Source organism: Zootoca vivipara, chromosome 16, assembly GCF_963506605.1.
Source record: "Zootoca vivipara chromosome 16, rZooViv1.1, whole genome shotgun sequence".
Lineage (NCBI taxonomy): Eukaryota > Metazoa > Chordata > Lepidosauria > Squamata > Lacertidae > Zootoca > Zootoca vivipara.
In genome coordinates this window covers 4253725-4268536 of record NC_083291.1, presented here as the reverse complement: position 1 = coordinate 4268536, position 14812 = coordinate 4253725, and positions in this window count along the sequence as shown.

The following is a 14812-nucleotide window of genomic DNA, read 5'->3' as shown; positions in this document are numbered from 1 at the left end:
AGATTTTTCTACCCGACTGAACTTGAAAACCTTGTGCTTTAAGTACTAAATGTTTCCCTAAGGCTTGAATGGACTTAAAAGGAGAAAGAAAGAAAGAAAGAAAGAAAGAAAGAAAGAAAGAAAGAAAGAAAGAAAGAAAGAAAGAAAGAAAGAAAGAAAGAAAGAAAGAAAGAAAGAAAAGCTGCTTGTTAAGTTGTTGCAATAATCTCATGCTGAGCATAAAAACTTTCAAGGCTAGGAAATGAAAAACACACTTGTAAATCAATCTTCTTTTGTATCACAGGTGGAAATACCTGGAAAGACAAGATGTATGTCCACACCCCCAAAGCATGATAAGGCTCAGCATCTTGTTCAGTCTAGAACCTGCACATTTTTATATATGTTTTCCAAGACATCTTTTGGGGGAAGCTAGCAGAGAAAGCTTTAGCATTTTAGTGCATGCAGGAAAGGGAAGGGAAGTTCCATTGCACTGGAAGAAGTCATTGCACAAGCACTTGCATTAAATATTATATTAAATACATTTCATCCAGTGGTGCATTTAATGTATTGATGTATTTAATGCATGAGCATTAAAAAGCTGCACAACATGAATCTCAAGCAGAAGCTTCAAACACCGATTGGAAACACATATGTTGCTTAGTCGTTTAGTCGTGTCCGACTCTTCGTGACCCCATGGACCATAGCACGCCAGGCACTCCTGTCTTCCACTGCCTCCCGCAGTTTGGTCAAACTCATGTTTGTAGCTTCCAGAACACTGTCCAACCATCTTGTCCTCTGTCGTCCCCTTCTCCTAGTGCCCTCAATCTTTCCCAACATCAGGGTCTTTTCCAAGGATTCTTCTCTTCTCATGAGGTGGCCAAAGTATTGGAGCCTCAGCTTCACGATCTGTCCTTCCAGTGAGCACTCAGGGCTGATTTCCTTCAGAATGGAAAGGTTTGGTCTTCTTGCCATCCATGGGACTCTCAAGAGTCTCCTCCAGCACCATAATTCAAAAGCATCAATTCTTCAGCGACCAGCCTTCTTTATGGTCCAGCTCTCACTTCCATACATCACTAGCGGGAAAACCATAGCTTTAACTATACGGACCTTTGTCGGCAAGGTGATGTCTCTGCTTTTTGAGATGTTGCTGTCTAGGTTTGTCATTGCTTTTCTCCCAAGAAGCAGGCGTCTTTTAATTTTGTGACTTCTGTCACCATCTGCAGTGATCAAGGAGCCCAAGAAAGTAAAAACTCTCACTGCCTCCATTTCTTCCCCTTCTATTTGCCAGGAGGTGATGGGACCAGTGGCCATGATCTTGGTTTTTTTTGATGTTGAGCTTCAGTTGAGCATACAGTGGAACCTCAGTTTATGAACACCTCGGTTTATGAATTTTTGGTTTACAAACACCGTGGACCCATCTGGAACGGATTAATTCACTTTCCATTACTTTCAATGGGAAAGTTCGCTTCAGTTTATGAACGCTTCAGTTTATGAACAGACTTCCGGAACCAATTACACCCATGCTTCGGGTTAAGTACGCTTCAGGTTGAGTACTCCGCGGACCCATCTGGAACAGATTAATCCACTTTCTATTACTTTCAATGGGAAAGTTCGCTTCAGTTTATGAACACTTCAGTTTAAGTACTCCGCGGACCGTCTGGAACAGATTAATCCACTTTCCATTACTTTCAATGGGAAAGTTCGCTTCAGTTTATGAATGCTTCAGTTTATGAACAGACTTCCGGAACCAATTGTGTTCATAAACCAAGGTACCACTGTATATCCTTTTGCAATTAGATCTAGCTAGCTTAAGTCACTGACTATTGGAAGAAGTTTCCTAGGCAGACCACACATTTAAAGAGTTTTCGATATACGGTTACACGGCTTGCAATTCTATCCCTTCCATCTCCAGTAACTTGTCTGTTCAGAATATATAATGGGAGAGTATTGAGAACTTAGAGTGCTGTGCTACACCTCGGATCAATGATCTTCTGTACCTGTTTGATATTAAATATGGGTTATTCCAACAGGCTAGGTTGTCGCCGCAGGTGTTACAACATTTGTTTCCACCACTACCCTGTTTATTTTCAGCCACGCTGGTCAATAAGTACACAGCAAGCTTTTAGAAGCAAACCTCCTTCCTACAATTAGCCTCTTTAGAGAGCAAATGCGCTTCCTTTTCAATAGGGAAGGGGGGAATACTTTCCCCTTAGCAATTAGATCTTCAGTCGCTTAACGATGGACAGATGGTGACGATGCTGACACCATTGTTCTCATTTAAGTGCATTTAAGAATGATATAATTAGGTGCAAAGAAAGATCTCCACCTCAAAAGAACTAATTGATGGGAGACAGTGTCCTCCGTGTACAAGGGGAGATAAGTTTGCTGATCGTGGAAACACCTGTCTGAGCTAGTTAATTTGGGGTTGACCACCGATTGCTTGCTATCATGAATCATCATTGCTCTTTGGGTTTCTTCTGCTGGTTTACCTGTTGTGCACTCACCTGCTGCCTATTGCAACACACACACACACACACACACACACACACAAACAAAATGCACCTCTTTTTAAATTGGGGGGGGGGGCAAGCACTTTCACCTTCTGTCCTGAGAGGCTTTTCCAGTGCTTACCCATTCTTTCAAAAAACAGGAAGCATTTTTGCCCCAACTGGTAAAGGTAAAGGGACCCCTGACCATTAGGTTCAGTCGTGACCGACTCTGGGGTTGTGGAGCTCATCTCGCGTTATTGGCTGAGGGAGCCGGTGTACAGCTTCCAGGTCATGTGGCCAGCATGACAAAGCCGCTTCTGGTGAACCAGAGCAGCACACAGAAACGCCGTTTACCTTCCCACTGTAGCAGTACAGTACCTATTTATCTACTTGCACTTGACGTGCTTTCGAACTGCTAGGTGGGCAGGAGCAGGGACTGAGCAATGGAAGCTCACCTCGTCGCAGGGATTCGAACCACCAACCTTCTGATCGGCAAGCCCTAGGCTCTGTGGTTTAGACCACAGCTATATGTGAGGTGGGGTCAGCAGTGGGCACACTGAAATCACCTGATATTATCCTGTCAAATTTGCCCTATAGAGCCAGTTCCCCAGACCAGCTCTGCAGAATCCCATCTTACAGATATGAAACCTTCAAGGGAACCAAAGGTGTCCATATCTAATCCCCAATCTATAACAATATTGTTGTTGTTGTCTCCACAGTTGTTGTTGTTGTTTAGTCGTTTAGTAGTATCCGACTCTTCGTGACCCTATGGACCATAGCACGCCAGGCACTCCTGTCTTCCACTGCCTCCTGCAGTTTGGTCAAACTCATGTTCGTAGCTTCGAGAACACTGTCCAACCATCTCATCCTCTGTCGTCCCCTTCTCCTTGTGCCCTCCATCTTTCCCAACATCAGGGTCTTTTCCAGGGAGTCTTCTCTTCTCATGAGGTGACCAAAGTCTTGGAGCCTCAGCTTCAGGATCTGTCCTTCCAGTGAGCACTCGGGGATGATTTCCTTCAGAATGGATAGGTTTGATCTTCTTGCAGTCCATGGGACTTGTCTCCACAGACAAGCAGTTTAAAATGGTCCACATTCTGACATTTTTCAGCTGAAGAAAGCATGCCATTTTCTTCAAGTTCAAGTCCAGGATTTGACATAGTTCTCATTTATATAGTTAACAGTAATTCAGACAGTATTTTATTTATTACACAGGGGTAATGGCAGCTCAGTCTGCTTCGGTTTTCAATAGGAGTTGTGTCTCCAAACTCCAAACGCCGCCACCAATCTATCCATTCTGAGGTGTAAGACCCAGAAACAGGCGCACTTTCTATGTAAGCAGTTGATTAATCAAAGTGTAAAACTTTAAATTCGGCTCACTGAAGATGAGGTAGTTGGTTAATTTCAAGTCCAAAATATTAATTTTGTTTTCCTGGCATAAACATGAGCTGTAAACCTACATTCTTGCCCACTTGCTTGGGCACCATTGAAGCATTTTGTCAAAAGACAGACATGGTCTTTTTTGCCGAGTTACTTTGAAACGTCATTTTGTAAAACAGAAAGCAACTTGCTTCAATGTTTTTTCTGTTCTGTAACCCTGTTTGCGGAGAGAAAACAAATCTCTCTCTCTCTCCTTATATCCCCTAAGTCTGCAGCCTCCGATTCTGGATGCTAATTGAAGGCGACTTTGTGTTTCTCGGAGGTAAACATCCATTTAGCCAAAGTTGCTTGGTACGTCAGTGGGCTCAGGCAGCTTGCAATAGCTGGCAATCCCAATTAGCAAGGAACTTTTAATGACAACCATCTCTCCTCCTAACTTGTAACTTGTACTTTACAGATTCCCCGTTTCCTTAACACAACATTTAACATGTTAGCTAATATCGCAGCTATGTCCATGGGAGTGATGAATATGCACCTGAACAGCAGCTACATTGTATGTTACCCAGTCACTCTTTCAGAGTCACCCTTTCCTAATTTCCCCCCCAATTATCGTGTTTTCTCGGGAGAGAACACTGTCATGCATTCACTGGCAAACTATTTGTTATCTTCTGTCGTGGCTGCTTCCAACAAGAAGAGCGTCTGCTACAGTGAAGGCTTTACATTGACACAACAACTACCGTGTTTCCCCGAAAATAAGACACTGTCTTATATTTATTTTTCCTCAAGAAGACACACTATGGCTTATTTTCAGGGGGTGTCTTATTTTTCAATTACGTGTCCAGCCTCGCCTCTTCCTTGGCGCCCTCCAGAACTGCGCCTATCACTATGTCTTATTTTCGGGGTATGGCTTATATTGCGCAAATGCTTAGAAATCCTGCTACGACTTATTTTATGGGTATGTCTTATTTTCGGGGAAACAAGGTATTGACATAAAGCACAGATTACATTTTGTTTTGGAGCAGCCAACATCGGCCGTCTTCTTCTTCTTCTTCTTCTTCTTCTTCTTCTTCTTCTTCTTCTTCTTCTTCTTCTTCTTCTTCTTCTTCTTCTTCTTCTTTTCCAGAGCAGCCTACTTTGGATTCTACGGCATGGTTAAAGCAAACACTCCCTTAGGACAAATTACTGGATGGTGACTTAAAATACAAATAATAAATAAGAATTGGGAAGTAACATAAAGTTCTTTCTCAAAGTACACCTCTTTATATAATGCAAAGCTCTGCTTGGCTGTGGAGCACACCTAGAACTTCATGTGTTCAGTAAAGAGAAAGACTACATTTGAGCTCAGATGTAAGAACATGAAAATAACCTATTGGATCAGGCCAGTGGGGCCTGGATCAGGCCAGAGCTCATTGACATCCGATGCCCTTTTAAAATTGGGGGGGGGGTATTGATTTGTTATTGTTGTGTATTTTGTGTTTATATATTGTTGTAAGCGCCTTGAGACCTGCAGGGATAGGGCAGTATACAAAATAAATAAAGGAATAAAGGAAGTCGAGTTCCATGATTGCAAGGGTTTATTCATTCTCGACTTTCTTGTTAGTGGGAACGTGTCTTGCCGGCACTGAAAGAACTTCGTTAAATTCTGGCCCATTTCTGAGCACCGAGCAAAGTGCTGGTGATTTCCTCTGAAGGATTATACAGCTGCAAACCCAGGTAGCTAAAGGAAGGCCTGCTCCCCTGCCAACTTGTACTGAGGGTATCTTTGTGTGCTCCTGGGGGTAAGGCAGGTTGGCAACCAGAGAGTGAACCTTTTTGACGGCAGCAACTTGTTTGTGCAATTCCCTCCCCAGGGAAGCCCAGCAACACCATCAACAAACCATAGTTAAGCTGATGGCAGGGCTCAGATATAACACGGAGCTGGAAGTGAGGAACCTATGGCTCTCTGGATATTGTTGGGCAACAGCTTCCATGGTCCATGGGATAATAATAATAATAATAATAATAATAATAATAATAATAATAATTTATTATTTATACCCCGCCCATCCAGCTGGGTTTCCCCAGTCACTCTGGGCGGCTTCCAACAAAGATTAAAATACATTAAAATGTCACACATTAAAAACTTCCCTAAACAGGGCTTCCTTCAGATGTTTTCTAAATGTCAGGTAGTTGTTTATCTCTTTGACATCTCATGGGAGGGAATTCCACAGGGCGGGCACCACTACTGAGAAGGCCCTCTGCCTGGTTCCCTGTAGCTTTGCTTCTCACAGCAAGGGAACCGCCAGAAGGCCCTCGGTGCTGGACCTCAGTGTCCGAGCAGAACAATGGGGGTGGAGACGCTCCTTCAGGTATACTGGACTGAGACCGTTTAGGGCTTTAAAGGTCAGCACCAACACTTTGAATTGTGCTCGGAAACATACTGGGAGCCAGTGTAGATCTCTCAGGACCGGTGTTATGTGGTACACATAATATAGGCTATACACATTGTATAGGCTAACTGATTCAATTTATGAGTTGCTTCCCATAAATGTTATTTCACAGTAAACACTAGTGATTTGGGATTCTTAGTGAATATGAATAGACAATTTCACCCATGCATTTCTTGCAATGGAAGAAACGAAATAAATAAACCAGATCATGGTTAACATTTGATAGAGCCACTAAGGGGCAGATAATTGGCTTTGGGTATTGGTTCTTCCCCACAGGCGGAAACAGGCTATCCTTTGGCTTCTCGCAGCGAGGGAACCACCAGAAGGCCCTCAGCACTGGACCTCAGTGCCTGGGCAGAGCGATGGAGGTGGAGACGCTCCTTCAGGTATACTGGACCGAGGCCGTTTAGGGCTTTAAAGGTCAGCACCAACACTTTGAATTTTGCTCAGAAACGTACTGGGAGCCAATGTAGGTCTTTCAGGACCGGTGTTATATGGTCTCGGCGGCCGCTCCCAGTCACCAGTCTAGCTGCCGCATTCTGGATTAGTTGTAGTTTCCAGGTCACCTTCAAAGGTAGCCCCACATGGGAGTTGGAACTGCCTGGGAGTTGGGGTCCAAAATCACTTGTACGGCATCTGTTAAACTTTGATAAACCATGGTTTAACAAACCATAGCTTAGTGTTATGTGTGAACCAGGTCAGGATTTATTTTCCTCTGTCCCTGCAATCTCTACACTGCACACATGTCAAGTACCATACTTCAACGTGATTTTGATGTTAGCTCTCTTCCATTGCTTCAACATTTCATATGTGTCCTTATATATTGGAAGCATCATTTGGAAAGAATTAGGCAATCCTTGCCTTTCTTCCCTAGTTCCTTCCTTGATTTCGTCTCCACCTATCCGTCTTCAGTAAATATTATTTCGAATATCTCAAACCCAACGGAAAACAAAACATCACTTGTCAGATTCAGCATACAGCTGGAAACATGGCCCCGTTTGCTTTTAGTACTAAAGCACCACCGTTCCCTTTTGTTTTCCTTTAGAAAAGCTACAATTCACATGGGTAATCCATTAGTCTCAATCAATGTACATGATAAAGACCCTACTGTTCTAACAAACAGGGGCGGGAAATCGCTTTTGGAATAAACATGTCACAAGTAAATGTAAGTTAGGCCTTTTTTTATGAAGAAGCCTGACTTGAAAAAACGATTAATGCTCCATGCACAATGAGGAATTCTCACTGTGTAAGGCGTGGCTGAAAAATGTGAAGCTATGCAGGAAGTGGTTACTGGAAAGCCAAGCAGCCTCTCTGTTGGACTTCCTATCATCAAGAAGTTGGCTTCAAGGGTTTCCTTATCTCCCTTTCTTCCCCATTCCCTGTCCTCCTTTCCCCCCCACAAAGCCATGCTTCACTCAGTCATCTTTGCCGTAAGACTTGAGTTTTGCAAAAGTCCAGTTACTCCAACCAGATAGTTCGAGTTCAGGTTCTAGAATCAAGGCAGGTTTGGGGACAAAACATCCCTGGTGGCCCTCCTCACTTTATTCAAGATGATGAATAAGCAACCCAAGGGAATCTCATAGGAATGTTTGGAGAATTCCAGATCTGAGTGTGATCTTGCCCTCTGGAAAACCACCTGTTTAGCCTGGCTGAGATAACAACACAGTAATGCCCAAGGTCTTTTGCCCAGCCTGGGGTTAGAGAGAAAAGGGTTTAAAGATACATGACTAGGAAATGAAACACACACACACGTGCCTCAAAGTTCTGTAGGTCTTCCTGCTTTAGGATTCATATGTGAGACTTATGAAGAGAAGGTAAATTAATATTTGCCTTTTGATTCTTATTACTTTTGACTTTTTATTAATATACAAGAAAAAATGTATATCCTAGTATATAATAAGATTGTTAGGCTGTTGTCACGCTGCAGTTCATGTGGCCACCTATTGGCAGCCACGCAAACTACAGAGTGAAAGTGGATCGCAGGCAGGCAGAGTAAGTAGGTGAAGCAGGTGAGCAGGTGGACGGAGTTGAATGGACAGAGTGAGCAAGCAAGTCAGCAGGCAAGTGGACAGCCCAGGCAGGCCTCTTCATTCTCCCTTTGTCATTGACACTGCCGCCACCACCACCACCACCACTGACGGCAGTGGAGAAGAGGAGGGGAATGAGAGAAGGAAGCCTGCACTTTAAAACTTTCTGCAGTCTTTGGAACTCCAGAGGCAGTGTTCTAACAGACCACCTCAAATTGCAAAGCCCATTGTGACCTGTAAAAGTGGGGGTGGGGTGGAACTAATAGTGTTTTAGTTGGGCTAATAATGGAGTTGCCCTAAAATGGATTGTGGAGAACCTACTGTGTTTCTCCAAAAATAAGACACAGTCTTATATTTATTTTTCCTCAAAAAAACACGGTGGCTTATTTTCAGGGGATGTCTTATTTTTTTAAATTAAGTATGGTACAGTTTAACCTACAAGGTTAAACTGCCTATCACTATGGCTTATTTTCGGGGTATAGCTTATTTTCGGAGAAACATGGTCTGCAATGTGGCAGGCTGAATCCACTCTAGAGTGGCTCCCGGGCCTGCAGATTTCATTCACTTTGGCCAAAAGGGGGAGAAAGCGATATCCAATTTTGTAATTATCCATTATAATGATGCTCCTAACATGAAACACAGCTAAAAGGCAACAATGCAGCCTGTCTACAACGCTACGTTATGTACTCAATATTACATTGAATGTAAATGACACTTTCTCATGAAGCAGCAAACATCCATTACATGCATGCTTCATGTTAAGATTAAGCATAACTGATGCTATTGATATGGCCGGAATCTATGCTTAGAACCTGTATACTAGGGAAATTGAAGTAATCAATTGAAGATTTGTTAGAAAAACAAAACAGATTGTTTGTTAAAACATACCTCCACCTGCTGGCTGACGTCTAGAACAACACATAAATGATTCTCAGAGTGGTGGCAGACAGAACTCCTCTCTTGCAGCAAAAATACAAGATCGCATTCACACCATACTTCTAAAGCACATGGATTTGCCCAAAAAAATCATGGGGGCGGGTGTGTGTGTGTGTGTTGTTTGTTACATGTTTCGGAAATTGTAGCTCTATAAAGGATAAACTATAATTCCCATGGTGAACCCATGCACTCTAAATGAGGGTTGCCATGTTTCAAAAAGTAAAAACCAGGACACTTCCAAAGTTGTTGACCTTTTTTTTTTTAGGAAAGTTTGGCTTTAGGTGATCCTTTCATTTCACATTCCAAGTGCGCTTTCATTTTCTGAGTTTGGCCTGTAAATACAGACCCTCCATGGGCCCCTATTTTCCTGGGACAGTCCCAGATCTACAGAAGCTGTCCAAGTTTCTGATTTGATCCCAGAATGTCCCACATTTCCTTGAGATGTCCCTATTTTCAGTGTAAAAAGGTCGGAGGGCATGGAGTTATTCGACCCCCGAGCCGTCTGAAGGCAATCCTGCATAGGGAAGGGTTTTTTTAAAAAAAATGTTTTATTATATTTTAATATATGTTGGAAGCTACCCAGAGTGGCTGGGGCAACCCAGTAAGATATGTGGGGTATAAATAGTAAAATTATCATTATGGGGAATGGGACGTCCCTATTTTCATCGGAGAAATGTTGGAAGGTATGTTGTGTGTGTGTGTGTGTGTGTGTGTGTGTGTGTGTGTGTGTATCATCTCTCTATCTATATCTATCTATCTATCTATCTATCTATCTATCTATCTATCTATCTATCTATCTAATCTATCATCTATTCTTACATTGTACTAATGACTCAAGCAAGTTCCCGACTACTGTTGTAAATCCTGGCACACCAAACAGCTATTTATCCCGCAATATAGTTAAGAAAATTAAAAGTGGTGCAATACAACAGCATTCACTTACCATTGGCAACGGCACTAGCAGCAGGGCCCAAGACGGTCATTATCTCTGTTGTTTTAATGCTCATTTTCCCGTTGGCTAAGCTGGAAGTGGAAAGACAGTCCCAGGGCTAATTTCAGACATCACTCCATCTATCCAATGCAGAGCCAGTCTGCAGGCAACAACAAGCAATTACGTTCCACTGATGAATGTGCTCAGTGCATTTACAGGCTCGATGGGCCAAAGTCGCACCTCGGCTAGGTGAAATAATGAAGAGGAGATTGTTGGATTAATTAGCCAGTCAGACCTTTAACTTTTCCCTTTGACTGATTGATTATACTGTATATATATTGTATAATCACATAGATATATGTGCCAATGTGCTAAGAACAAAAAAGAATAGCAGCTTAGAAAGGCCTCTTCCTGGATTTGCTTGAAACAGAATGGCAGCAAAGGTGATTGAACTCACAATCCTCTACATGTCTCCTCTGAAATGAATCCCAATGAGTTCAACAGGCTAACTGTCAAGAAAGACGGCATAGGATTGCAGTCTCAGAAAAGCATAATAATAATAATAATAATAATAATAATAATAATAATAATAATAATAATAATAATAAACAATAACAACAATAACAACAACAACAACAACAACAACAACAATTAATAATAATTTTATTGTTTATACCACTCTGGGTGGCTCCCAACAGAATATTAAAAACACAATATAACATCAAACATTAAAAACTTCCCTAAACAGGGATACCTTCAGATGTCTTCTAAAAGTCATATAGTTGTTTATCTCCTTGACATCTGGTGGGAGGGCATTGCACAGGGTGGGCGCCACTATAGTCGTTCATATAGTCACCTGAAATGAGATTAGGATTTTCCTGCCCTGATCTAGAATTCTGGGGAAGAAAGAGTCTGCCTTCTGCCAGAATTCAGAATATTCAATCAATACAAGAGCATCGGGGGGGGGGCTGTTTGGCTTACCAGTACCTCCCCCACCTTTGGCTGCTTTTTGAAATCAAGCCCAGTAAGAGCTGAGTGGGTTCTGGACTTGAGAGTGTATCTCAGAAGGACAGTGGGGGCATCCTCTCATTTTTCTTAGCCCATCCCTCTACTTCTGACTGGTTTAGGAGACCAGACCCACCAAGTGTCCCTATTTTCCAAGGACAGTCCCGGATTTACAGAAGCTGTCCCAGTTTCTGGTTTGATCCCGGAATGTCCCGTTAGGTCCAGTCGAGGACAACTCTGGGGTTGCAGCGTTCATTTCGCTTTACTTGCCGAGGGAGCCGGCGTACAGCTTCTGGGTCATGTGGCCAGCATGACTAAGCCGCTTCTGGCGAACTAGAGCAGCTCTCGGAAACACCGTTTACCTTCCTGCCGGAGCGGTAACTATTTATCTACTTGCACTTGAAATTCTTTTGAACTGCTAGGTGGGCAGGAGCAGGGACCGAGCAACGGGAGCTCACCCCGTTGGGGGATTCGAACCACCGACCTTCTGATCGGCAAGCCCTAGGCTCTGTGGTTTAGATCACAGCGCCACCCGCATCCCTTTTCCTTAGGATGTCCCTATTTTCATTGGAGAAATGTTGGAGGGTATGGAGACATGTGACCCTCCGAACCAGAGAGATAAGTAACTATACAACCTTTAGAAGACATCTGAAGGCAGCCCTGTAGAGAGAAGTCAGGTATAAACAGTAAATAGTAAAATGTTGTTGTTGTTGTTGTTGTTGTTGTTGTTGAATAGGAGGTCCCTATTTTCATCAGAGAAATGTTGAAGGGTATGGGAGACCCTGTGATGGCCTTTTCTTCAAGGGTTTCCAGAATCCCTGTACAGTCGTACCTTGGTTGTCAAACTTAATCCATTCCGGGAGTCGGTTCGACTCCGAAACCGTTCGAAAACCAAGGCATGGCTTCCGATTGGCTGCAGGAGCTTCCTGCACTCAATCATAAGCCGCGTAAGCTGCGTCGGATGTTCGGCTTCCAAAAAATGTTCACAAACGGGAACACTCACTTCGGGAGCCAATTTGTTTGACAACTAAGCCGTTTGGGAGCCAAGGTACCACTGTACTCCTTCATGATGGGGGAGAAGGAGCCTCCAGGCAACAGTGATCATTCTCCCATGTTTATGGCACCATCTTCATCTTCATCATTATGTAGTATGGGAATGCAGCCTAAGGGCGTTCTCAAGTTTAAAATCAATGTGGTACAAAATGCTTGTCGGCATTTCCTACGCTCCTCCTCCTCTGCATTATCCGTGAACACATGTTAACATAAATAGCTCAAGAGAGTTCTGAGCCTCAGAGGTGAAAATGCCCTTAGCCTTTTCTGTTTTGGAAAGGCGAGGTACCTATAAAAGTCTACAAGGCCTTTTAAAAATGTTTGCCTTCATCCCAGTTGAAAGTGGGGTCTTTGTTAGAGGATATGACTAGCAATGAAACTTCCCAGAGTGTTGATTCTGAAATACATCATGGCTCTAGTATTTCATCTTTTGGTGAGATGTGACGTTCCATGGCATTGACTGACAATGCATAAATGAGGTCCATGGGTCAGAACAGCATTAAGTTTCAAATTCTGCCCTTTTACCTCTCAGACATAGATGGATGGGAAATACATATCAAACACAAGCAGTCGGTTTGACTCTGCGGGACCTACGTGAGATGTTTTCCACCCGAGAAGACCAGCACCATGCAAGACTGGCACAAAATATGGTATAAACCTGCATAAGCCTAACATTTTTATTCACTTTTGCGCATGCAAATTCGCATGCACATACCCAAGTTTAACACAGCATTGCTGGACCAGTTTCTCTCCCATTTTGAATTGGCATCTCCATCAAACCTTCGGCTGACTACCATCTGCCACCATATAAAACACCTGACGAGCTCAGACAGTCATGTGAATTATACCAATCACAAATTGTAGGCTCGCTGGACTGATTTGCTAACGGACACCGTAAGGGTAAATGCTGTTGCTAGGGAGGGAGGGAGGGAGGGAGGAGGAGCTCAGTCGGAGCAACGCCGTTATCGGTCGGCAGACTGCATTCCTTTGTCTCTTGTTATTATGAATGAACTCACCAGAAAGGACTCTACCTTGTTTTTCTCTGCTTCTTGCTGCCACTGGGGGAGGGATAGAATTCCAGACACCAGATGAGGGTGGACTACAACTCCCATCGTCCACAGCTTGTTTAACCATTAGTTAAGGGTGATGGGACCCAACATCTGGGGACCCAAGGTTGAAGAACACCAGAGTAGATAATACTGAGCTGCTGCTGCTGCTTCTTCATCATCATCATCATGCCCCAGCCACTCTGGGTGGCTCCCAACATATACAGAAAATACAATAAAACACCCAACGTTAAAAACTTCCCTAAACAGGGCTGCCTTCAGATGTCTTCTAAAAGTCAGATAGTTGTTTCTTTCCTTGACATCTGATGGGAGGGCATTCCACAGGGCGGGCGCCACCACCGAGAAGGCCCTGTGCCTGGTTCCCTGTGACTTCACTTCTCACAGTGCAGGAACTGCCAGAAGGCCCTCAGAGCTGGACCTCAGTGTCTAAGCTGGACGATGGAGGTGGAGACGCTCCTTCAGGTATACTGGGCCAAGGCCGTTTAGGGCTTTAAAGGTCAGTTCAGAAACATATTGGGATACAATGCAGGTATTTCAGGACCAGTGTTATATGGTCCCGGCAGCTGCTCCCAGTCACCAGTGTAGCTGCCCCATTCTGGATCAGCTGTAATTTGCAAATCACCTTCAAATGTGCCTCTGGTGCTACACCCCCCCCTTTCATAAATAAATCTGTGTGCATTTATAGGTACAGTTAGACACCTTCTAAATTTGTTAAGAAAACAGAGAAAGTTGAGTGCCCTCCTTTGGGAGGTGAGAATACCAAAAGGTGTGACAGAGAGGGACAAAGCTGAGATGAAATGTGACAACATTGTTGGACTGTTGTTGTTGCTGCTGCTGCTATTTTCACATTGTGTTGTGTTAAATTTGTTGTAGCTATGTGTTTGATAACCCTATCATCTACCAAAGGGAACAGAAGGTTTAAATGTCTGTATGTGATTTACAAACTCAATATACTTCAATTTGCAGGCTGAGCTGAAAGGAGTTTGTGTGTATTTCACCCAGACTTTATATACCCATAATCATTTACCAGAAGGGATGTGATGCATAATTTGTTCCAAAATGTTTTTGGAGCCTTCCTGCAAATTTGCTGCTCTCCCCCCCAGCATGTCCTTGTGTTCTCCCTGAATAGTAACAAATTGGCTACTCAATTTTAGGCATTTGTACCCACTTGGGTGGGGGGAGATGGTGGGTCCCACTCATCACAGTAATTCATCCAGTGATACGGAAAGGTTTGAAATTCTGTTGAGTGGGAATGGGAGGCAAGAGAACTGCTGCTTACAGTCATTTCTTTGTAGAGCCGAATGAGTGGGCCATGAGATGATGTCATGGACAGAACATCTGAGATGTTTATACTGGTTGGGAAACATCTCACAAGTGTATCTTTCCTAGTGCGTTGAAAATACAGCATTCCTTTTCCAGCAAGTAATTTCATACGCTGCTAAATGTACATATACCTATTTGTCCTGCTATGACACCTCAATCGTAATTGCTGCGCAAACAGGGGGAAAGGAGGATTTGTTGA